At 42.0% G+C, this 25,474-nt stretch overlaps 1 protein-coding gene across 1 annotated transcript in view; it reads left to right on the top strand.

The window, feature by feature from the left end:
* PSMB7 (proteasome 20S subunit beta 7) overlaps positions 1-25,474 on the top strand; it is a gene marked incomplete in the record, with an annotated part of 105,853 nt that overhangs the window by 36,034 nt on the left and 44,345 nt on the right.

The following is a 25,474-nucleotide window of genomic DNA, read 5'->3' as shown; positions in this document are numbered from 1 at the left end:
TGCTGCTGACTGCCACCGTGTTTGTTTTATGCTGACCTTAAGCTGCCCATTTGTAAGTTTATACTTCATTTTTTAATCAACGTTTTAAATGTATTACACTGCGAGGCTTTCCTCTTCTCTCCACATATATTGAGAGTACTGCTACCGGATTTTACCAGAATTTAAACATGTACATGTAATCTCTATTACCTGGGATCCACAATGTCTGGTAAGAGGCGATTGTTTGTGGTGAAGGGATTTATTTGAACACCGTGTTTATCTGGATAGTTTTAGAAATACAGATTTTTCATCCGCAGAATTTGGTGTTTGTCATCTCTTCCCATAAGTTTGTTTTCTGGACTTATGTATGGACACATTTTTCTTGAAAGAGAATTTGCTTTTTTTTCACAGGATGTTTGCGTTCAATAATAACTTTTATTCACATATATGATATACTGTGTATTAGTTTATTCATTTGTGGGTAAGTTTTTTTTTTTTTTTTTTTTGATTATCGCTATTTCTTAGATTAGCACACCTGTTTTTTAATAGCGGTCTATAACCTGTGTGGCAAAGTGTTGTGGTGTGTGTTTGGTTTTTTGTTTGTTTTTTTTTTTTTTTTTTTTAATTCACAGTGGTGGCCAGGAATTGTCTTGCCCTTATATCCACCAAGCTTTTTCTAACACTTTCTTTGTTTTTTTTATTTAAAGCAGTATTTTTTTTTACTAGATAATTACCTAGAACACCCAAATAAATATATATATTTTTTTTTTTTTTGTAAAGACTAAATGAAATGGGGAATAAAATGGTGATTGATGCAGTTTTTTATGTCACACAGTATTTGCTTAGTGGATTTTTAGGCGATGCTTTAAAATGTTTACAGGTTACCTGTTTAGCGTTACAGAGGAGGTCTAGCGCTAGAATTTGCACTTACCTATTCTACTATTACGTGCTGTTCGTGCCCAGTTTGGCTCTCTTGATAATCCTATTAAAGTGCCTTCACTGGAGAAAATGTTGAGACAACCAGATCCCACTGAACTTATCTCCACATAATATGCTGCCCTCGCAACTTACTACTGTAATTTCATGGGAATTACAAACCAGTTAGCCTAACATCAATAGTATGCAAGCTCTTGGAGGGAATAAGGGACTACATACAAGATTTTAGTAACGAGAACAAAATCATTAGCAGTAATTGACATTGGTTTGGCAAGAACGATTCTTCATGAATCAATCTATTAACCTTCTATGAGGAGGTGTTGCCATCTAGATAAAGGAAGACCTGTGGACGTGATGTATCTGGATTTTGCAAAAGCATTCGACACAGTTCCCCATAAACGTTTACTGTACAAAATAAGGTCTGTTGGCATGGACCATAGATGAGTACATGTGTTGAAAACTGACTACAAGGGCGAGTTCAGAAGGTGCTGATAAATCGGGAGTACTCAGAATGGTCAGGGTGGGTATTGGGGGTCCCCCAGGTTTTTTTTGCTGGGACCAATCCTAGTTATTGTGTTTACAAAATGACCTGGAGGATGGTGTAAACGGTTCAATCTCTGTATTTGCAGACAATACTAACTTCTCCGCAGGATGTGGAAATCTTGCAAAAAGATCTGAACAAATGAATGGAGTGGGCAACAACATGGCAAATGAGTCAATGTAGAAAAATGTAAAATAATGCATTTGGGTGGCAAAAATAGGAATGCAATCTATACACTGGGGGGAGAACCTCTGGGGGAATCTAGGATGGAAAAGAACCAGGGGGTCCTAGTAGATGATAGGCTCAGCAATGGCATGCAATGCCAAGCTGCTGCTAACAAAGCAAACAGAATATTAGCATGCATTAAAAAGGGATCAACTCCAGTGATAAAACAATAATTCTCCCGCTCTACAAGACTCTGGTCCGGCCCCACCTGGATATGCTGTCCAGTTATGGGTACCAGTCCTCAGGAATGATGCACTGGAAATGGAGAGAGTACAAAGAAGGGCAACAAAGCTGATAAAGGGCCTGGAAGATATTAGTTATGAGGAAAGGTTGCGTGTACTGAACTTATTCTTTACTGTAAGAGCGGCAAGGATGTAGAATTCCCTTCCACAGGTGATGGTTTAAAAAAACTATTAGATAAGCACCGGAACGACCACAACATGCAGGGATATATAATTTAATACTGACATATAATCACACACACAGGTTGGACTCGTGTATTTTTGACCTCATCTACTATGTGGATTTCCTTGGACCTTGGTCCTTTCACGGAGGCTGACTGGTCTGAATTTAGCGACACACAAGTCCTTAGTTATGTCCTCTAGGGACCGCATTATACACATTAAGATCTTTCACCATTCCCACCTCACCTCTGCCAGACTGTACAGAATGGGGCTGTCCCCCACCGCTGAATGTTTTAGAGGATGTGGCCAAACTGCTGACTTCCTACATTGTTTCTGGACCTGTCCAGTACTTGTGGATGGATATAGGCTCCTTTATTTCTTCTGCGCTTGGTCTACCAAACATCATACACCCCAAGAATTGCCTCCTGGGCATCTTTGGTGATCTACCTGTTCCCTCTCATGCTAAGAGACTACTCTGCATCTTGTACTTTTATGCAAAGAAGTCTATTTTATTATCATGGAAGGGATCGCAGTCCCCATTGAGACCCCTCTAGTTGAAATTGATGACTCTCTACCGCTATATAAACTCACATTTTGAGACTCGGAAAATAACTAAAACATTTTAAAAACATTTGGGGCAGATGGATAGCTAGCCCTCTGACCCTTACCCTACTGTAATTATGTTTGCTATATTTTTCATTGGTTGTGCCACCTACCCCGTTGATTTTGGTCACTATTCAAAATGTTGTTACTTGCACAACTTCTTGTGCATTTAATAACCACAAGAGGTGTGTAATGATAGCCGTTCACGGTCTGTGCATTGCGTTGGAAAAACCAAAGCTTTTATTTTCTCTGTATGTTCATTTCTTTAAAGGGGTTGTAAAACTCATGCTTTTTCACCTTAATGCATCCTATTTTTAGTTTAAAAATAAAGACAGAAGGTGGTAATATCAGTATGTGAATAAGGGTCGGGAAGAAATCATTGGGGCACGTAGGATAATTGAGGGAAGAGGTAGGACAGGAGAAAGAGAAGAGATCCTGTCCCCTCATACCTATGTTGTCTAGGTGAGAATATCACTTTATGCAGCCTGGTCTCATATTGAGCAATTTATTAATAGAAGACCTAATGTATACCTCTATATAAAGTCACAGATTTCAATGTGTACAGTATATACAATGTATCTGTAAGCTTTATGATGGTCAGAATGTTCTGTATTTTTATTTTTCACTTTCATAAGATAATATAGTTGTAATGTTTAATGTTAGCTACTGTCTAGTAACATTTAAGGTATCGGGCAACAGATAATGAGGTCAGATATTCATGACTGTTGTATGCATTCATATAATGTTCCTCTTTTGGAGTTTCATTTCTGTATGTGTCCACTAGATGTCACTATTGTACAACATATCAATTAACACACTTCATTCAAATCCATTTTGGTTTGTTTTATCCCAATTGTAGTGTTTTCTAAATGCTTTTAATCTTCCATTTAATTCTATTTTTAGGCAATCTCTGCCATCTATTGATATATTTTTGTTTTAGGTTTTATTTCATACAGAACATAGCGTAGCTTACTGTATACCATGGCATATTTAGTAGATTTGAAATCATTGATGGTATTTTCACTGTATTGTCTCATAACAATTTTCTTTAAAACTATTGTGAAATAGAATGCTGATTTAAAAAAAAAAATAATTCAAGTAGTTGTAAAATCATGGGGTTTTTTTTTTCTTTTTTTATCTTAATGCATTCTATGCATTAAGATAAAAAGCCTTCTGTGTACCTGAGCCCCATCTTCCTCCAGCAATGTCCATGAGTGCCACGGCCATCTGGGACTCTCCCTCCTGATTGGCTGAGACACAGTAGCGGTGCCATCGGCTCCCGCTGCTGTCAATCAAACTCTGCCATCAGAGAGAGGGGGCTTGGCCAAACCACCACTCTGGGTACACGGAGCTGTGGCTCAGCTCCGGTACCCTCATAACAAGCTGTGGGGGAACTCAAAAGGAGGGAGGTGCCAGGAACTCCAGCCAGGGACTCAAAAAGAGGAGGTCCGGGGCTGCCCTGTGCAAAACCACTGCAACAGAGCAGGTAAGTATAACATGTTTGTAAAATTTATTTTTTTTCCTATTAAAATAACAATCCCTTTAAGCTTGGAAAATACAACAATTTTTAGTTTTATGCTTCAGATGCCCTGTCTACAAAAGCCAGCTTCAAGTCTGTATATCATTTTATCTTTAAAATCCAACAATGCACATATTTTTTTTTTTTGTTCTCTATCCTTTAAAGTGCATGCAGGGTCAAAATAAAAATCATATAATACACATACATTTCCTCTTGTTTTATCACTTTACAAATGCTACAAATACAGACTACATGTTGATCAGCCATAAATCCAGCACATTCCTAACTTCCTTTTTGGTCTCAACACAGACCACGGGCAGGGGCAGACTGACCATTGGGCCACTCAGGCACTGCTCTAGGGCCCCGTACCCTAGGGCAGTTTTTTTTTTATTTATTTTTTTTACATCTGTCTCTGAAATGTCCCTTACCGACATCCTTTTGGTCTAAAAATCCTGATTGTAGCTTCCCCAACTCCTCCAGTACTTTCTCAGCCAATAGAAACATGTCTGTGTATAGTGTGTGTTTGTGTATACTATGTGGCCCCATGATCTCCTATTGCCCGGGGGCCCCATGGTTGTCAGTCCACCCCTGACCACGGGGGAGATTTACTAAAGTTGGAACACTCAGAATCTGGTGTAGCTGTGCATAGTAGGTTTTATTGTCCAAACTTTATTGAACAAGCCCAAGGTAGAAGCTGATTTGTTACTATGCACAGCTGTGCAAGATCTGTGTAAACCAATTTTAGTAAATTTCTCAGTATTTTTTTCTGCTGTGAAATCTCCTGAGAGCCTGTCTACGTAGTATGTGTTGGGGAAGGACTCTTGGGATGTGGTTTTGTGTTTGGGGGGGGGTTTGCTGAATGCTTACATCAATAAGAACTTGCCCCCCCCCCCCCCCCATCTTCGGCAAGGATTGTGATGTCACCCGAAGTAATAAAAGCTGTTTCTCAATAGCCCAGGTTTGTTAATGTGCATTTATGTCTTGCAGGTTGTTTTAGACTTTGTTCAAGCTACTGTGACCTGATAGTGCTTCTTCCTGTCGACCTGAGTACTACTTTGATGCGACTTAATGTGTGACTTTCAGGAATGCCTGGGTAATCTTCCTGTAATGTCAGATCCAAATCACATCGATATAGACGAGGATCTGATTTGGAGGCGACTTCCATTAAAAAGTCGCTTTGAAGTAGTACCGGAACTTATTCTAAAGTTGGAGCGACTTCGGTAGTGCTTATTAAGACAGCTCTCATTGCCTAACTTGGGGGTCTCACAAGTCGGATCCCAAGTCGCGGTAGCGTGAACTGAGCCTTAGGCCTACCTCTTTTTGCTGTTGCCCAGGACTCTGCGGTGCACCCGACTTATTTGGAAGCTTAACCTGTTTAGTTTTTCTTTTCCTCCCTATGCTCCCCTTGAGCCCTAGAGTGTTTTTTTGTTTTTCTTGGGAGATGACCCTGTTCTGTGCCCCTTTCACCTATTGGCATTTATGGTCTTCCCTAACCTTTTTTTTTTTTTTCTTTTTTTTTTTCTTTTTTTTTATAAATGGTACATTGCTTTAATTTGGCAATGGATTTGGATACGTTTCTAAGGTTTTAATTGATAATAAAGATGAAAAGTGCACATTTCGGTAATTTTTTTTTCTTTTTTTTTTTTTTTTTTTTTTAGAATGCATTTTGCACATCCCTAAATATTTTCCCCAAAAATATACTGTACGTTAAAGTTTTTTTTGATGAAAAGGATATTACAGAAGTGTGAATTTTATGTAACAGAATGGTAACGCTCAAAATTATTGTTTTGGAATTTGAGAGCTTCCCCCCCCCCCCCCCCCCCTTCAGTTCTACCATTGTGACACATGCAGGGGGAAAACCACCTCCTGCTTTGCCTGTAGCACAATGATGGCCAGCTGGTGATTTTTAAGATCCTGACTGGACATCATATGATGTCCTGTCAAAAAGGGCTGCGCAGCAGAGTGATCTGTCACTGGACATGTCCATGGGACACAGTCAGTGACTGCTCAGCGTACCTGGTACCAGGTGACTGCCGTTAGCAATCGCAGCAAGTCGCATGACAGTTGTACACCAATGGATGGCTTCATTTCATGCCATCCATTGTGTACAATTGTGCTGTTAGTTGTGATTGGTCAATTTGATCAGATGCTAGACAGGGCCAATCACAGCCTATCTGTACCATGTGATTAGCTTTGACAAATCACAGATAATCACAAGAAAAAAACGGAATCAGTTTCATTCAGTAAAATGCTTCCTTATAGCAATGTAATTCACTGCTAAAAGCAAACATTGTGTAAAAAAAAAAAAACAAACAAAAAAAACACATGATCGCTTTACCAGAGTAGTACAATGTTACGATGGTAAGATTATATTGCTCTGGTCACATTGTAAAAAAAAAAAAAAAAACTTGCTGTCACCAGACCCTGATCACCGCCACACCAGGTATAATGCTGTACTGCACTGGTGACGGTATGTACAAAAATTATGAGAATTTACAACTTCAGAAAAAACCATCATGCCTCTTACTAAATACATTGGACTGTTTGCTTTCCAAAAAGGGGTCATTTGGGGGATATCTGTACTGTCCTGGCATTTTCAGTCCTCAAGAAATGAGTCTGTCAGTACATCAGGATTGATCAATATGCATATCGTAGTTTGTGGACACTATAACTTTCCTACAGACTAATATACACTGATTTTGGTTATTTTCACCAAAGAAATGTAGCAGAATACATTTTGGGCTAAATTCATGAAGAAAAATTATTTGCAAAATTTTAGAACAAAAATTAAGAAAAACGCGGTTCTTTTTTCGGTTATTTTTTGCTAAATAAACCCCAAAAAAAGCCCCAATGGTGATTAAATACCACCAAAAGAAAGCTCTAGTTGTGTGAACAAATTGATAAACCTTTAATTTTGGGTTCAGTGTTGCATGACCGTGCAATTGTTGTTCAAAGTGTGACAGCTGAAAATTGGCCTGGGCAGGAAGGGGGGTACAAGTGCCCTGTATTGATGCTGTTAAAGCCATATAAAGTTGGTATTTGGGACTGTAGTAAATCTGCAAACTAGTATGTGAAGCTACCACTTCAGAAAATATTATTTTCTAGTAATAAGCCCAGCTGGAGGCTGCAGGATACTCAAAAGTTGCTCAACTTTTGAAGCTTTGTTAGGACTCTGGCCTCTAATCCTTGGAAAGGTTTTGTTTTCAAAGGCTAGAGCCTTCGTGATAAAACAGACTATGCAAACTTCTTTATAGTGTGACAATGTTCAGCAAAAATTATGTTCACATATTTGCGGATGTGACAGCAATCTGCAATTTCAGGCAGAGCTTTTGTCTGTTGTCATAATGTCCGTAAAATTCTTAGTGGTTGGATTTCCCTCCGTTCTCTGTGCTTGTAACAACTGTCATTGGCACATGAATTTTGAGAATTCTCTTCAACACAGACACAGAACATAACCCTGATAATGGTTCTAACCCATCCCCCCATTTTTTTATCCAGGTGGCCATAATCAGGGCAGGACTTACCATTTGGCCTTGACTGGGCTCAAGCCCATGGGCCCCACCCAATAGGGGACCCCGTGAGCCCCGCCGAGATACATAGCTGAGTGTACTCGGCTCTGCTCAGTCACGCCCAGTCCTGCCCTATGATGGACATAACACTGTGACTGGGCGTAACTGAGCCGAGCCAAGTACACTCGGCTCGGGACAGCGAGAGGACCCGAGAGCCGCTGAGATACACAGGACTTTATCTCGGCGGCACCATTTTTTAGACTTCAAGGCTGCAAATGACACTGATAAGGCTGCATTGATGGGCATTTAAATGTAAGTTTTTTTTTTTTTGTTTTTGTTTTTTTTTTTTCTCCTTAAAATTCCCTCCTAAACTTGGGGTGCGTGTTATACGCCGATAAATATGGTAATGTATAGAAGGTAGAGCCCGAAAGTGAATCAAGCCCAAGGGCCCTCACCACCCTAAGTCCTGCTCTGGCCATAATGCACTCAATTTTTATTTTTCCCCTCATTTAGCCCGTGGGTTGAACGACGCAAAAAATAAGATACCTCCATTCGTACAAACAAGGTGGATGAAGGAATCCTTCTGCCGTGACATTGTATTCTGACTGCTTTCTAAATACACTGATCAGGTGCTGCAGTCGCAGACCGACAAAAGTTTGTGTGTCCATTCATCAGAAATTGATCACGTTGAGTAGACATGGCCACATGCTGAAATTCAGGTGCTCTCTCCTGAACTGGGCTAATTTCAATCCGCATATGGCCAGCTTAACACTGAAGTGGTGTTTTGAGCAGTTGCACATTAAAAAAGTGTGTGTGTGTATATATACATATATACACACTGCACCTGGAAAGTATTCGCAGGACTTCACTTTTTCCACATTTTCTTATGTTACAGCCTTATTCCAAAATTGATTAAATTAGTTATTTGCCTAAAAACTCTACAAACAATACCCAATAATGACAACCGGAATAAAGTTTGTTTAAATCTTTGCAAATTTATTAGAAACTAAAAATCCCATGTACGTAAGTATTCACTGCCTTTGCACAATACTTTGTTGAAGCACCCTTTGGCACCAATTAGCCTCAAGTCTTTTTGAGTATGATAATACGAGCTTGGCACACCTAATTTTTATTTTTGTCATTTTCTACCATTCCTCTTTGCAAGACATCTCAAGCTCCATCAGGTTGGATGGAGAGAGTCGGTGCACAGCCATTTTCGGATCTCTCGAGATGTTCAGTCAGGTTCAAGTCTGGGTTCTGGCTGAGCCACTCCTTGGTTATCTTGGCTGTGTGCTTTAGGGTCGTTGTCCTGTTGGAAGATGATCCTTCGCCCCAGTCTGAGATCCAGAATGCTCTGGAGAAGGTTTTCATAAAGGATGTCTCTGAACACTGCTGCATTCATCTTTCCCTCAATCCTGACTAGTCTCCCAGTTTCTGCTGCTGAAAGACATCCCCACAGAATTATGCTTCTACCACCATGCTTAACTGTAGGGATGGTATTGGCCAGGTGATGAGCAGTTTCCTCCAGACAGGAAGCTTGCCATTCAGGCCAAAAGGGTTCAGTCTTTGTTTAAACAGACCAGATGAAATGGATGTTTTTAATGGTCTGAGAGTCCTTCAGGGTAAATTTCAGACGGGCTATCGTGTGCCCTTTTTTTTTTTTTTTTTTTTTTTTACTGAGTAGTAGCTTGTGTCTGGCCACTCTACCTTACAGGCCTGATTGGTGGAGTGCTGCAGGGATGCTTATTCTTCTGGAAGGTTCTCCTCTCTCCACAGAGAAATGCTGGAGCTCTGTCAATGGCCAGGTGGCACGCTCTAGAAAGAGTCCTGCTGGTTCCAAAATATTTTCATTTTTATATATGATGGAGACCACTGCTCATTGGGACCTTCAATGCTCGTGCCTCAATGCAATTCTGTCTCGTGGTCTACAGACAGTTCCTTGGACCTATGGCTTGGATTGTGCTCTGACATGCACTGTTAACTGTGTGACCTTATATAGACAGGTGTGTGCCTTTTCCAAATCTTTTCCAATCAACTGAACTTACCACAGGTGGACTCCAAGTTGTAGAATCTTCAAAGATGTTCAGTGGAAATGGGATGCACTTGAGCTTAATTTTGAGTGTCATAGGAAAGGCTGTGAATACTTGTGTACATGTGATTTTTTATTTTTTTTGTGTGTGTGTGTGTATATATATATATATAATTTTACACACACACTCTGCATCTGGAAAGTATGCACAGCGCTTCACTTTTCCGCGTGTGTATGTGTATATTTATATTTTGTTTGTGTATATATACACCATTTTTTTTTTTTTTTGGTCACGTTTTCTTGTGTTCCATTCTGTCATATCCTCTGTAGTGTAGGAAAAAAAAATCCTGTCTAACTTACTATATATAATAAATATTGTATCCACATATATGCTGATTCAGTTGTTTTTCATTTTATCACTTTCGTTATTTACCATTTCCTTTTAAACTCCCTCCTTGTCACAGTAGTTTTAGAGGTCTTCTTGTACAGTCCACAGAACTTCTTCTGGGTTAGATTCAGTCCACAGAGCTCAGATTGTTACCTTCTGATGTTCCATGTACCCAAGCACTACATCAGCCAGAGAACTTTTTTGACTCCAAGTACAAATTTGAATCTGAAAATTAAAGGTTGTTGTAGTAAGCACAAAAATCTTCAACTTGTGTCATAATTTGCAAATTTTAAAAGCGTGAATAAATGTTTTTTTCCTAATACACACAATCTTTCTTACTTGGTATCTTGTTTAAACAGATAATTAGGCTGTTTGGGCATTGTAGATTTGCTGTGTAAGGTGTTGAGATGATGGAAGGATGTGGCACTATAAAACGCTGATGACAGCAAGGTGTCTTATCATTAATGAGTTAGGGATCCTAATTAGTCTTCTGGACGCTTTTTATCCCCCTCACCTTGGCATTTCTCAGATTTTTCACTCCAGCGTTGTGATCAATGATGAAGTCTAAAAGGACTTATGCTCCACAGTTAAAATATCTGTTATCTACATTATTATTTGAAGATGTCAACAAACACAGACAATTGGGTCACTTGCTATTGACATATTTAGTGCTTTGTAGGCGTTTGTATGAAAAATTAAATGCTACAAGAACGGTTAGCGAGCTGAATGATAAATATTTAACCGATTGCTGACCAGTCGCCGTCATACTGCGGCAGGTTGGCCTGGCTGCCCAAATCGCCGTAGATGTACGTCCATCCCTGTTAACAGCTAGTTAGTAAATCAACCCTGTGCCTTCTGGCAATTACCTATGTACAAGAATTGTTAATAAAACAAAATATTTATAGTAAGATCTTTTAAGATCTTTCCCATCTAAGGTAAGGTTTACATTTGCGTGAGCGAATCCTGTTCCCGCACCCACACAGAAAAACGTTCTGAATGTGTGCGAGTGCTCGTAATCCTAATGGCACACCGCACGCACTGGAAATTGCACCTGCACTTGCAGTTCCCTTGTGGGCTGCGATTCTAATAATGGTGCAGGGACCTTTTCCCTGTGTTTCAGGAGGCATGGCTGCCCGTTTTAAATGAATAGGCTGCTGTGCCCACGCAAAACGCAGTTTACAGAGCCGCATAACTGCTCCTAGACTAAGGGTACTTGCACACGGTACTGATGTTTTAACGGCAGTATTCCTTACCAAAATTCCTTGTTTTGGAGTATATATGCGTATACGAGTAAAGTAAATTCTTGCTCTCAGAATGGAATTTTAATGCAAATTTAACATTTTATGTGCGTTCACACGTATACGTATAAAATACTTATTCCTGTACGCAGCATGTTTGTACGCCTGTGTGTACAGGCACATTGAAAACAATGGGCTGCATTTAGACCAGTAAAAAGAAAAAAAAAATGCCTGTATGCTCAGACCTTGAGTGTGAGATCTGAATTGAGCCCCAGAGATTCCTTACAATAATGAATGGGTTTTAGTTAACAAACTGAATTCTCATTTCCCTGAAATGAACACCATGTGAGTCTTGACAGCTGTTTCTATGGTGCATCTGGCAGACCTAATCTCCTTAGTGTTTCAAGTTTGTGTGTTAACTGCCTGTTGAGTGAGTTAATCATAATAGACTACAGTGACATTAGTTTAGGATCTAGAGGTTTACCATAAATTTCCGTACTGCCCATTTGTTGTGTCAATATTCTTATATCAGCAGGACAGTTTAATATGATATCTAGAGATAATTACATCTATTACGGAATAGAAATGCCTTTCGATACTTTAAAAGCCAGGAATCGAGCCTGAATGAGACCAGTAGTAAAATCATGCAATGGACGTTAGCGGAAATTTTTCTTATGGGCTGCGTGGCATCTTTTATTTGCTCAGCTCTGATTTTATTGGTTTCATGTAAATAAACTATAGACCATTAATCCTTTTTGTTATTTGGTTCGATTACACAGTTCCCCTCCTCTCCGTATGATTGACAGATTTCTGCGTATTTATTATTTTAATAAGAAATATGAATGAAATCTTACATACGCAGTGTAAAGATTTAGCTTTTTTTTTTTTTATTTTTTTTTTTTCTTCACAGAAAAAAATTCTGTCAAAAAAACAAAATGACATTCTGATCTAAACATTTTGTAAATTTTAAAAACTTAGGCGCAACATCACTAAAATGTCAGATCTGCTTATAATTAGCAATGCACATCAAACACCAGATAATTATATATTGGCTATATGTAGTAATGGGCTATTGGTAAGATCATGTTTAGACTTTATAGAAAAAGGAAACCTCATTCATCTGACGTGTTACATGCTAATATTTTTCAGCTTTCTTTGTTGATTTAAAATCTGAAAATATGATTTTTGCCTGCTTGAATTCATTGCATAAGACTGGATGTTATTTGACTGTGGGAAATCGTATCCGTACATCATTGCAGGGTATGGCCAAAGGAGGCAGTGCTGCTCCATTCATGCAGCCTGTATAATATCACTCTGCCAACTAATGTTTTCAGTTATGTTACCAAAAGGATTTTTTAAAACCTTTTGGGAAAAAATTGTTAAAATTGTTATGACTATAACATCTTAAGGAACACTGAAGGGACTTTACGAAGAACACAGTCCTGGGAATCTGGAGCAGCTGTACAATTAAATACTGTCTGTGATGTGTTTTTTTTTTTTTTTTTTTCTTTTTTGGACAAGCTTTCAGGGGGTACCCCATTCTTCCAGGTCTGAGCAGTCCTGCTTCTTGGCCCTTTTGAAGGGGGTACACACCGAAAGTTTGTCCTGAAAATTGTTGGGGGAGGGAGATATATATTACGGAAGGTATTTGCACAGCTAGAATCACCTGTACATAACTAACTGGCTTCTAGCTCTCATGCATACAGGGAAAAGTGTGCATTTATTACTTTTTTGTTTTCACCAGTACCTACAAAGCATTGCACCTGTGATCAGTGGCTCATGGGTGCAATGTCAGGCTCGTAGTTACATAGGTTGAAAAAAGGACACCAAGTCCATCCAGTTCAACCTTAACAATAAAAACAATAAAAAAAATAAAAAAACACCATTGTACAATCCAATATACCCTGTTTTATACCCACAGTTGATTCAGAGGAAAGGAAAAAAAAAACCAGCAGAGCATGCTCCAATTTGCTCCTGCACACTCTTCCTCCAGCTCTCTGCCCCACCTCTGTACAGCCGTGGCCAAAAGTTTTGGAAATTACACAAATATTAATTTTCACGATTTAATTTTCATGATTTTCTGTCTGCTTCAGTGCTTTTAGGCAGTTTTTTTTTTTTAATCTCAATAATACGTTCTATGCATTAAGATAAAAAGCCTTCTCTGTATGGCAGCTCCCCCAACCACCCCCACCCCAATGCTTACCTTAGTCCATCCTGTCCAGGGATGTTGACTCCCCTCCTGATTGGCTAAGACAGTGCGTCATTGGCTCCCGCTGCTGTCAAAGTCAGCAAATGAGGAGAGAAAGGGGGTGGGGCCAGGTCGCAGCTCCATGTCTGAATGGACACGGAACTTTGATTCAGCTCGATTGCCCCCATAGTAAGCTGCTTGCTGTGGGGGCACTCGCCAGGTGGGAGGGACCAGGAGAGCAGAAGAGGCACCCAAGAGGAGGATCCGGGCTGCTCTATGCAGAATCAACTGCACAGAGCAGGCTTGTGTGTGTTTTTTTTGTTTTTCTTTTGTTTGTTTTTTAACTAAAAATTAGAGTTCACAATCACTTTGTTTGTGCAAAGAGTCAAAATTTGCAGTGTTGACCCTTCTGTTTTAAGACCTCTGCAATTCGCCCTGGCATGCTGTTAATCAAATTGTGGGCCACATCCTGACTGAAGGTAGCCCATTCTTGCATCATCAATGTTTGGAGTTTGTCAGAATTGGGGGGGGGTTCACCTGCCTCTTGAGGATTTGCCATGGACCCGAAATGTTGATGTTTTGTTTCCCACGCCACTTATCAATTTTGCCTTTGGGCAAGGTGTGCCATCGTGCTGGAAGAGACACAGTTCCCTCAGTTCCTAAGACGTTGCTCTCGGAAGAGGTTTTTGTACCATTCATTATTCATGGCTAAATTGTGAGTGAGCCCATTCTCTTGACCGAGAAGCAACCCCACACATGAATGGTCTCAGGATGCTTTACTGTTGGCATGACACAGGACTGATGGTAGAGCTCACCTTTTCTTCTCCGGACAAGGTTTTTCCAGATGTCCCAAACAATCAGGAAGGGGATTCATCAGAGAGAATGACTTTACCCCAGTCCTCACCAGTCCAATTCCTTTTGTAGAAAATCAGTCTGTCCCTAAAGCTTTTCCTCTAGAGAAGTGTCTTCCTTGCTACCCTTCTTGACACCAGGCCATCCTTCAAAAGTCTTCGCCCCACTGTGTGTGCAGATGTACCTGCCTGCTGCCTTTCCTGAGTAAGCTCTGCACTGGTGGTGCCCTGATCCCGCAACTGAATCAACTGTAGGAGATGGTCCTGGTGCTTGTTGGACTTTCTTAGATGCCCTGAAGCCTTCTTCACAAATGCAGTGGAAATATTTTTTATAGGATTAAGTTCATTTTCATGGCAAAGTGTTACATTGCAGTTCATCTGATCGCTTTTCATAACATTTTTGAGTATATGTAAATTGCCATCATAAAAACTGAGGCAGCAAACTTTGTGAAAATTTAATTTTTGTGTCATTCTCAAAACGTTTGGTCACGGCTGTACATGCCTTCAGTCAGAGAGCTAGGGGGAGTGTCAAGGGACTGTGTGGTGATTACTACACTTGTATACCATTAACTACAGATCCGTCTGCAGCGGTGGCAGACAGGATTTGTAGTTCACAAACTTGCAGATGTGTATGAACGAATGATGCATATGTGTGAGGCTCTGACTGCAATTTGACAGTTTCTGCGTGGGAGAGGAACTCCCAGGGAATGGCCACATTGGTTGCTTAGCAGCTTGTTACACCCTAAATACAGGTATAAATAACGTAGGACAGGGGTTGACAAATTTGCTTGGGATCTAGGAGCCAGCTAAAAAAGTTAGGAGCCGGGTCCGTGACGGCGATCTGGACCTGTCCCTGGTCTGACATGGAGACAAGTGAGGGGAAGATAGCCCTAAGCCCCTCACCTGTCTCCAAGTCATTGCCCCCCATAGCTCTTAGAGGGACATTTTATTTTTTTTTTTCAAATGACAATTTTTTTTTTAAATTGCATTTTAGTGTAAATTGAGATGTGAGGTCTCTCTGACCCCAGATCTCATATACAAGAGGACCTGTCATGCTTTTTTCTATTACAAGGGATTTTTACATTCCTTGTAATAGGAACAAAAGTGAAAATTTTTTTTTTTTTAAAGAACAGTGAAAAAAATAAAAATAAAAGTTAAAATAAAAAAAAAATACAGAGACCTCCTCTGTAACTTAAAAAGTGCAACCTGTAGAATTTTTTAAATGTCGCCTATGGAGATTTTAAAGGGTAAAAGTTTGTCGCCATTCGATGAGCGGGCGCAATTTTGAAGCATGACATGTTTGGTATCGATTTACTCTACGCAACATTATCTTTCACAATATAAAAAAAAATTGGGCTAACTTTACTGTTGTCTTATTTTTTTTTTTTTATTAAATACATTTTCCCCAAAAAAGTGCGCTTGTAAGTCCGCTGTGCAAATACGGTGTGACAGACAGTATTGCAACGACCACCATTTTATTCTCTAGGGTGTTAGAATAAAATATATATATAATTTTTAGGGGTTCTGAGTAAAGGGAAGGAAGATAGGCTGGCAGGCAGGGAAAATTAGCATTGCATCCATTAGCATTGCTGGTTGTAATTCCAACGGCCACCACAAGAGGGCGCCAGATTACAGAAGGAACCATAGGATCGTAGAAGGCCTCAAAGCCGGGGGCTAAATTACCGGCCGGCGGCGGCGCGGCCCGACGCGATCGCGCCGGGGGGGGGGCCGCGGAGACAGCATACCCCCAGCTGCGCTGCCCCAGGCGCCAGGTCTGGAATTCTAGTCGCAAATGCAACCGGGCGCCCGGGTTTTGTCAAGCCCTGACGTAGGAGTTGGCGTTTATCTAAACAAGTGAAGGCGGCCTGAATCAAAATTCGGCAGGGAAAGCAAGAACCAGCTGAATTTTGATCCATGTATAGACAAGGAGATTAGATAGAAGTCTGCTGATCAACTTCTGTGCAACCGCCCTGTTGGATTTTCCCTGATTGATCGGCACCGCTGGCAGTGCTGATCGGTGTATTCTCTTTTTTTTTTTCTTCGTTTTAACCCTTTGGATAAACCATAAAAAAAACTTGTCTCTGGGCTACCTTAGAAGCTGTTACACAACTTGTATGACTTCTAACAATAAAAGTGGAATGCTGGTCTAACTGGACTTGTATTTGTTCTGCGTCTCCTCACTTGGATGTCCCACTAGTAAACCATTATTTTATTGCTACTTGAAACTACTTCTACTTTACTACAGCCCTAACACCCAGCTCTTTACAATGGATGTCCAATGCTGGGTTGTGTCTGTCTCATCGGTTATTATAAAGACCTGGCTTTAGTGGTCTGTCGCATTGTAGAAAGCCGAGGAGCTTTCTGAGTGGGGATGGCTTAAAGCTGGCTATACAGTGGGGTTCATTTACTAAAGGCAAATACACTGTGCGCTGTAAGTGCACTTGGAAGTGCAGTTGCTGTAAATCTGAGGGGGACATGCAAGGAAAATAAACTGCATTTTTGCTTGTACATGATTGTATGATAGAAATAAGCTGAGCCTCCCCTCATTTCAGATCTTCCCCTCGGATCTACAGTGACTGCACTTCCAAGTGCACTTGTAGTGCGAAGTGGATTTGCCTTTTGTAAATCGGACCCGTAATCTGTCTAATTGTGTATTCATATTGAAATTTAATAAAACTGGAAAATTTTGTCAAACCTAAACAATTCCTTTTATTCTGCATCAAATCATGCAGGTCCTTGAACTACATAGTTGAAGAGGGGTCAAAAGGAGATTGTACAATCGGATTGTAAAGCATATGGTCAGACAGAACTGCACCATGGTGTTAAAAAAAACATTTCTAGGTGGGGATTTCCAGGGCACCCCCCAGTGATCAGCTACTAACTAGGTGAAGGATAGGTCACGTAAAGCTCTTTATAACCTGGAGAAATGTACAGTAAGCTATTTCATCGATGCTGTATTTTTTTAAATTTGTGTTACAGGTAATTTTCCTTATTTGTCTTCCTGATTGTTTTACTATATGTCCACACACCAGCAATCACGTTAGGGCTCTTTGTTATATAATCCAGCATCTGCTTGTAAGGTCAAGACACATCTGCTCATATTGAAAAGCTGGAGTGGAAGATGTGATTATTGAAGGTTGCATGTGTATGCAACTTTTGTGCAATTATGTTCGCTGACTGTTATGAGCAGTTGGCCCCCAGCTGGAACGTCTTGCACATCAAAACATTTGCACAGGCTCGTGTACAGGCAATTCAGAGGGAACCTGTGAAGTTGGAAATACGAGAGCTTCCATTGCTGTGTGTTTTTTTTTTTTTTATTTTTTTTTTTTTTCTTGGGAATTATAGGTTAATGTATCAAAAAGGTTGTTTGTGTTTAGAGGGGGTAGCCTTATTGGTCAGTGTACCACTTTTGATCAGAAAAAAAAGAGACCATCTTAGGCTGCTTTCACACTAAACATGCTGGGCCCTTAGCGGTAAAACGCCCGTGTTGCGGCACTTCTGAATTGCTTTTCGGTCGCTTTGGAAGCGCTGCCCATTCATTAAAACTGCCCGAAAGATGCTGCTTGCAGGATTTTCGAACGTCCCGCAAGCGCACCGCCCCAGTGTGCAGACACTTGTTGTAATGAATGGGAGGAGCTATTTCTAGCGCTAAAACGCCTGTAAACTGCCTGTGTGAAAGGGGTTTTGCACTCTGGTAATAGCCAGATGCCATCTAGGCTGAAAGCTGAAACCTGTAGTTTATTTTATTTACACAAAATAATGTGATGTGACAATGCTGACTGATGTGGAGCATGAATGTTAATGATAGGTCTTCAAGTGGCAGCTCCTATTTTTGTGTTCACTTTTATCTGCTTTGAAAAAGGCTGAGAAGTATGATGTGGAAGCTGTAGGAGAGCTAGACACACAAGGGTGTGTTTTTTTTTTTTTCCAACTTAATGCAGAGAATGCATTAAGGTAAAAAAATGCTGCCTTGAGAATCACTTTAATGGGAATAAGGGGCATCTTTGGAGGCAGGTTTCATTAATCCATATGGCTGCTGTGGGGGTGAAAAGTAGTTTACACTCCTCCTAGGGATCATGTGTGGTCCCAAGCATGGATTTAAAGTTCTGCTAGTTGACACAGTCCAAGACATTCTCCACATTGGTAAAAAAAAGTATCACTATGGGAAGAGACTATGACCGTGCCAGGTGGAAGATGATGAAAGTTCTAGTTGTGTTTTCCCAACCAGACATCAAATTTACCTAATCTGGATAGATTGGTTTAGTAAAACCGAATTATAAGCATAAGAAATGAGGGGCCAGTGGGTAACAAGTTTTTCTAGTAAGCTGGTGTCAGACCACCAGGGCCTTGGTCTGTTGCATATAATTAAACGTTTTTCTAGTTGGATGAGAGATTCCGTAAGGCCTCTAACTATTGGGGTCAGGGTGGACATGCATGACCGATGGCTGAGGGCATGTACTGATGTCTTACAGCGCATGTCTAAAAATCTAAACGGCATTTTCTTATGCCTTGGGACCAAAAAAGCTTTTTTACTTTTCGTGTACAACTATTTGGGGAATATATGCTTTTAGTCTGATTTCCTTGAGGGATCTAGGTAGGCCTTGAACTACAGTCTAGCTCTTTGCCTAGGATTAGAGGCTGTCATTAGTTTGCAGCTTTCTTGGCCTCTGTGTTCAGAATGCAGAATTGTAACTGTAGAAATTCACACTGATAGGCCGCATATCAGACATTTGTAAACACAACAAAGAACTGCACAGGTATGGGATTTACAGGATTATATCATCTCTGAGCCAGCATCTCAATCCATAAAGTTGTCTTGGTGTCTTGAGAAGAAATGGGTATAAGGATTGCATTTGTGTTAGCATACAGTTACCATAAAATATATCTGTTGCTTGTTCTCTATTTTATAAATGTCCAACTGATTTGTTGAAATGTAACTCTGATAGATTTCTTTTGTAGTTTTGCACACTGTGGTACAAGGTTAGAATATCTTTCAAGTTTTTATTACTGTTTGAGGTTTCCTCAACATTTTCCTTGCTTCCTGTCTTTGTGCCAGAATTCCAACTGCAACAAACAATTGTCAACATTCTAGAGTCTTTCTCCGGTCTACTTAAAGTGTTAATAAACCCAGGACCCTGCATTCACTATATCTGGTCACCCACAGTACACAGAACATGAAAATGCAATAGTATTAGTAAATATAAACTGCTAAATACCTTTTTCCATCAGCAGTTAGAGCAGTCTTGTGACTTCTATCGGTGTCTGGTTAAAGCTTGTAGTAGGAGTTTTCATTCTGCTATGAATGTCCTATCAGGCTGCAAGACCCTTGACCCTCTGTGTGAACAGTACTTATTGTCCCTGTGCTGATCACATGCACTCTCTCAAGAAAAAAAACTCTACCAAACTGAGCATGTGCAGCCTATCCCCTAGCCTCAGTTCTATCAGCTTTTTTGGGGATCGTGGAAGAAAGGGGGAGGAATCCGAGAAGGCAGGATCAAACAGCCTTTTTATACAATGCACAGTGAGCATAACAAGCATGCTTTACTGCATATACAGACTGGTTTTGCTGTTGTGGGTTTAGTAACTGTTTAAAATGTTTCTCTGCCCATCGTTTTTGCTGCGGGCCTCTCTGCCCATGGTTTTTGCTGCTTGTTGCGCAAGATAGAAGATCTCCGGATCTTTCATCAACTGCCGGCTGGGTGACAGGCTGGTTAATGACATCCTTTTAGTCTCCCCAGTCTGGCCATCGAGCGTGAGCAGGCTGCAACTAAGACTCGGCAGGCCACAACATGCCTCAGCTCCAAAGGTGGTCAGTGAGCTTCAATGCTCCAAGGTATACATATGACCAGGCTACTGCCGTCTGGATCACAGTATACCGGGCCAACAGCTACCCTGTGACTGCGCAGGAGTAGGTCTGTAATGGAATGTCTCCCAGCTCTTCAGGACTGGTAAGTACGGCTCTCCCTGCCTCGGGGGGTGAGCAGCTGGGCATTCCATGGGAGGTTGATTCGGGGGCCACCTCACCTCCCTATCTTCTCTCCCAAGTCCCTATCTCCCCTCCTTGTTTCCCCTCTTCCCCCCCCCCCCCCTTTTGAGGGGGGGTGGCTGCATGCGCTGCGGGCGGTGTGTGTTCGCTGTTTTCTCACCTGTGGGGGCTCTGTGCGGCTGGCGTTGGTCCTGGTCCAGGTCTGGGGGATCCCTAAAGGTGTTTGTGGAGGTTGTTCTGGCTGTAAGCAGGCAGCACATTTTTATTTATTTTTTTTTTTTTTTTACATTCAAGAAAAAATTTATTGAAAGGTAGAAACAGTACAGAAGTAAAGTACAGACTTGGGGTGTAGTTAGACAAAAATAAGGCATAAGAATATAAATCACCCATCAATAAGTACATCAGGCTATGTCCAATACAAGAATTATCTATCAGCTCAAATCTGAACAGGACTGTAAACCAGGTTTAGCAACACAGCTAATTGGCCACACAGATTGTGGCCAACAATGAGGAGCGTAAAATATCTATACTTCGTGAGATAAAAGAGACTAAGAAGAAGTAAGAGAAAAGGAGAACAAAAAGGAAAGACAAAGTTGAGTCAGTAGGAATGACGGTGGGAGATCCGGTGGACTAAGGACATTGTATACATCATGTAATAAGTATCCAAGTGGAGAGTCATCTATCCAATCTACGGTAGTTGTGCATTTCTGCCAGACCAAACTCCAGGTCACCCGACCATAGACCTGAATTCCGGTGAGAGCCGGTACTCGAACCAGGGAGACCAGGTCTTATGGTAGCGTTCAATGTTTTCCTCCGATTGTGCTTTGGTGTCTTCCATTTCACCAATGTAAGAGACTTTGAGTAACCATTCTTTCAGGGAGGGAGTGCGAGTGGTCTTCCAGTATTGAGGAACAAGTGACCGAGCCGCATTGATTAGGTGTCTAGATAAGGAGTTTTTGTACTTCTTCAGAGAGAAGTTGGTAATGTTGAGTAAACAGCACGCAGCATCTAAAGTAAGCCTGGTCTCCGTGATTCGACGCACCAGCCCAATCACCGCATCCCAAAACGGCCTTATCTTTTCGCATGTCCACCAAATATGTAATATAGTACCTTTATCTTTTTGACAACGCCAACATAAGTCGCTCGACAGAGGATACCACTTGTGCACCCTGTCGGGTGTAGCATACCAACGGGTAAGTACCTTGTATGCTGTCTCCTGCATCCTTGTACTGATGGAACACTTATGAGCAAGTGAGCAAGCCCTCTCTCATTGGACATCAGAAATGCTTACATTCAGGTCTTCCGACCATCTCTCTCTGAGCCGGTCGTTCTTTATTGTGTTTAGGTGCTGTAGCCACTCGTAGGCTGTAGAGGTTGTTTTTTGAACCTTGTCTCCCTTAAGGCACACCGACTCCAACTCCGTGAGGTCTCTAGTAAAAAAAAGCTTACTAGACTGTCGATTAACATAGGAACGTATTTGGAAATACGTCCACAGGGGCAGGTCAAGGATATCGTTGTCAGTTTTTAGGTCTGAAAAGTCCTTCATAACTCCCTTATTGAAACAGTGAAGTGCAAGGAGGGGGAGTTGATTGTTGTTGGATCGTAACAGTTGGTTCCCTAATCCTGGGGTGAATTCTGGATTATTTTGTAGGGGCGTGAGGGGACCTAAAGGTGTGATCAGTCCGTCTTGTTTAGATAATAAGTGGAAAACGTCCAATGTTGTCCCTATTAAGGGATGTTTTTTTAGGTGCGAAGGGTATACGGATCTCGGGATCCAGGGGGAAAAGAGCAGGGGTATTTGGACAGACTCCCTTTCCAACACCACCCACTCCTTTGTATCGGCATGGCAGTGCCAGTCAATAATGCAGGCGATGTGGGAGGCATGGTAGTAGGTCTTGAAATTTGGCACCCCCAACCCTCCCAGATGTTTAGGTCTCATCAATAGCGCAAATCTAATACGAGGCGTTTTTTGGGCCCACAAGAATTTCAACAACAGTGCCTGCATGGACCTAAAGAAACTTTGGGGAATCTTGACAGGGAGGGCGCGAATTAGATATAGTACCCTAGGTAGGACAATCATTTTACAAATAGCAGCCCTACCAAACCATGAGAAGAGCTTGGCATGCCAAACCTGCAAGTCCTTCTCAATTGACCGGAGGAGGGGCACAAAGTTATGTGTGAAAATAGAGTCAACCTTGGGAGTTAACCAAACCCCCAGATATTTAATGGCATGCGTGACCCATCTGAAGGTACTATTATCCATGAGTTGTTGCAATTTCTGTGCCGGCAATGATACGTTCATCGCTTCCGATTTAGAGTAGTTTATTTTAAGATTAGATATGTAACCATACGTTGTGAATTCCTTCAGAAGGGATGGCACTGTTATGTGTGGTTCGGTGACAAAAAATAGGAGATCATCGGCGTAACCGGCCACCTTAAATTCCCTCCCCCCGACCTCGAAACCTCTTACCGACTTGTTGGTCATGATCTTTCTAATGAAAGGTTCAAGTGTGAGGATGAATAGTAAAGGGGACAACCCTGTCGAGTGCCATTCCTTATGTTTACTTTGTTAGACAGCACGCCGTTAATCTTTAGCCTAGCCGAGGGATCTTGGTACAGGGACGCTATCAAGTTCATCATGCCGGGTCCCAATCCCACATATCTACAAGTCTCAAACATGTAATCCCAAGCTACTCTATCGAAGGCCTTCTCCGCATCAGTTGACAGGAGAAGGCCCTCGATCTTTCGCTCACGGGCCGCATGTATCAGGTCCAGGGCCTTAGTGACATTATCTCTGGCCTCCTTTCCAGGCATAAAACCCGCCTGACTCGGGCCTATCAGTTTGGGGAGAAAAGGCAACAGTCTTGTAGCTATAATCTTCGCTAGTAGTTTGGCATCTAGGTTTAATAACGAGATTGGCCTATAGCTAGCGCAGTATAATGGGTCCTTGTCCGGTTTTAAGATCACTGCAATGTAAGCAGACAGAAAATCCGGTGGGACCTGCCCTCCCCCCGGCAAAGAATTCAAAGCAGCAAGAAGGTGCGGGGTCAGAATTTCTCGAAATGTCTTGTAGTATATGGCTGTGTATCCGTCCGGGCCCGGGCTTTTGCACATTTTAATTTTTTGTTCTGTCGCCGCATGGTGCCGTCCGGCGGCCATCTTGGATGTGGGAAAGCTGATATTCCCCTGGTGAGCTTCAGCAGCCATTTTCTTTAGGATTTCCTATTAGTTACATTGGCGGCCATTTTCTTGAAGCCTGAGCGCTTTTTTTTCCCCCGCTGTTCTCTTGTGGCAGCATTACATGTGCTCTCACTTGCTGTTTCCTGTGTCCACTGTGTGTACAGGATGCTGGATGGCTCTTTGCTGAATGCTGAAGCTAGCTCTGCAGAACGTTGCACCGCTGTTTATGGCGGCTGCTGACAGTTTTCTCCTCTGACTGGGAACCTCTTAGGGACTACAGGCACTGCTTGTGGCTTTCACAGAACGCCCCAGGGTGGTGAGTCTAGCGCTAAGTCGTCCCCCCCCCCCCCCCCCCCACGCAGCAGTAGGAGGGTGGGACCTTCACTGGCCTAAGTCCCCTTGCAGGTGGCAGACAGGCTAGGGTCAGCGTGGCTTCAGAAACTGGTGTTTCTTCCCCTGAAATCCAGGCTATAGCAACCGGGTCACCTGCGGTTAGCACGGTGCGCATGGACACCCTGATGGTGGTCCTTGACTCCTATGTTGCTAAGATAGAGGCGGCACGTGGCAGGAAAGGTGCATGTAAGAGGCCCCTGCCCCCATCCTCTGAGGAGAGCTCTGATGCAGACTCTGGCCCTGCTGTGGCTGGGGACCCCTGCTCTGACCTATCGGACGTGGTTGACCAGGACAGTGAGGATGATTCCCCGTCCGAGTCTGGGCGCGACAAGGCACTTGTTGGATCACTTATCACAGCTGTGCGTAATACCCTGAAGATTCAGGAGTCAGTAGATTCCTCTGCTGTCCCTTTTGGGTCGCGCAAGCCAGCGCGTTCACCTAAGGTGTTCCCGTATTTGACTTATTTTGACAAATTCATCTTCAGGGAATGGGGTCGCCCGCAACGGACCTTTTCGGTCCCCAAAAATTTGGCGGTGCGTTATCCCTTTGAGGAAAGCTTTCTCAAAAAATGGTCGGCTCCTCTGGTCGTGGACCCCCCAGTATCCAGGTTAAATAAAGTAACCACGATCCCGGTTGAGGGGACTCCTGCATTCAAGGATCCCATGGATAGGAAGGCCGAGGCAGTGGCTCGTTCCTTGTTTACGGTTGTGGGGTCAGCTGTGCGACCTGTACTGGCATCCGCACTGGTGTCGCAGACACTGAGTGGGCAAAACTTTTGCACTGCGAATTGGGAGAGCAGAACGCCTCCCCTGTCTGTGTGGAACTAGCAGACCAACTAGTGCATGGCCATAAGTACGTCTGACGCGGCCCTGGATGCTCTCCCCCTGTTATCCAAGGCTTCAGTGTCAGCGGTGGTGCTGAGGCGCCTCATTTGGTTGAAATGCTCTACGTTTACCAAGTTCTTCAGACGTCAGTGCATTGGCTGATGCTTGTTTTGGCCGCAAAGTTTTAGTTGCAATTGAGTTTTTTCCTGGTTTTTCGGTAAAAACGCAGTACAGTTTTGTTGCGGTCTTGGGGATCACTCCTTTTGAGGATACCTGGGTATATGGTGTTTTTCCACACACTGCTGTTTTTTGTGGGTTTAGTTTCACTAGTTCTCACTTGCCATGGTGGATGAAGTTTATGCTGTGTGTTTTATTTTTTTATTTTATTTTTTTTCACCCCTCGTTTGACATTGCTTGGGGACGTCCCATTTAGTTACAGAGAGGAGCTGTGTCGGTCGGTGAATAAAAGAGAAGATTTTTGTACTCACCATAAAATCCTTTTCTCTGTAATTCACGACCGACACACCACCCGCCTCTCCTTTTTTCTACGTTATACTATTTGTTGATGTACTGAAGCTGCTGAGAGCAGTGAGAAGGGTTGATAGCACAGGGTCCGCCCCCCCCTGTGGCGGGATTAAAGTTCTGTGTATTGTGTAACAATTGTGCCTAGTTCTCCTAATG

The sequence above is a fragment of the Lithobates pipiens genome, unplaced genomic scaffold, assembly GCF_037356315.1.
Source record: "Lithobates pipiens isolate NorthernLeopardFrog02 unplaced genomic scaffold, aLitPip1_a1.2 Scaffold_1, whole genome shotgun sequence".
NCBI classification, from domain to species: Eukaryota; Metazoa; Chordata; class Amphibia; order Anura; family Ranidae; genus Lithobates; species Lithobates pipiens.
The sequence above is the reverse complement of the archived record's forward strand: the minus strand, read 5'-3'. Positions and strand labels throughout refer to the sequence as shown.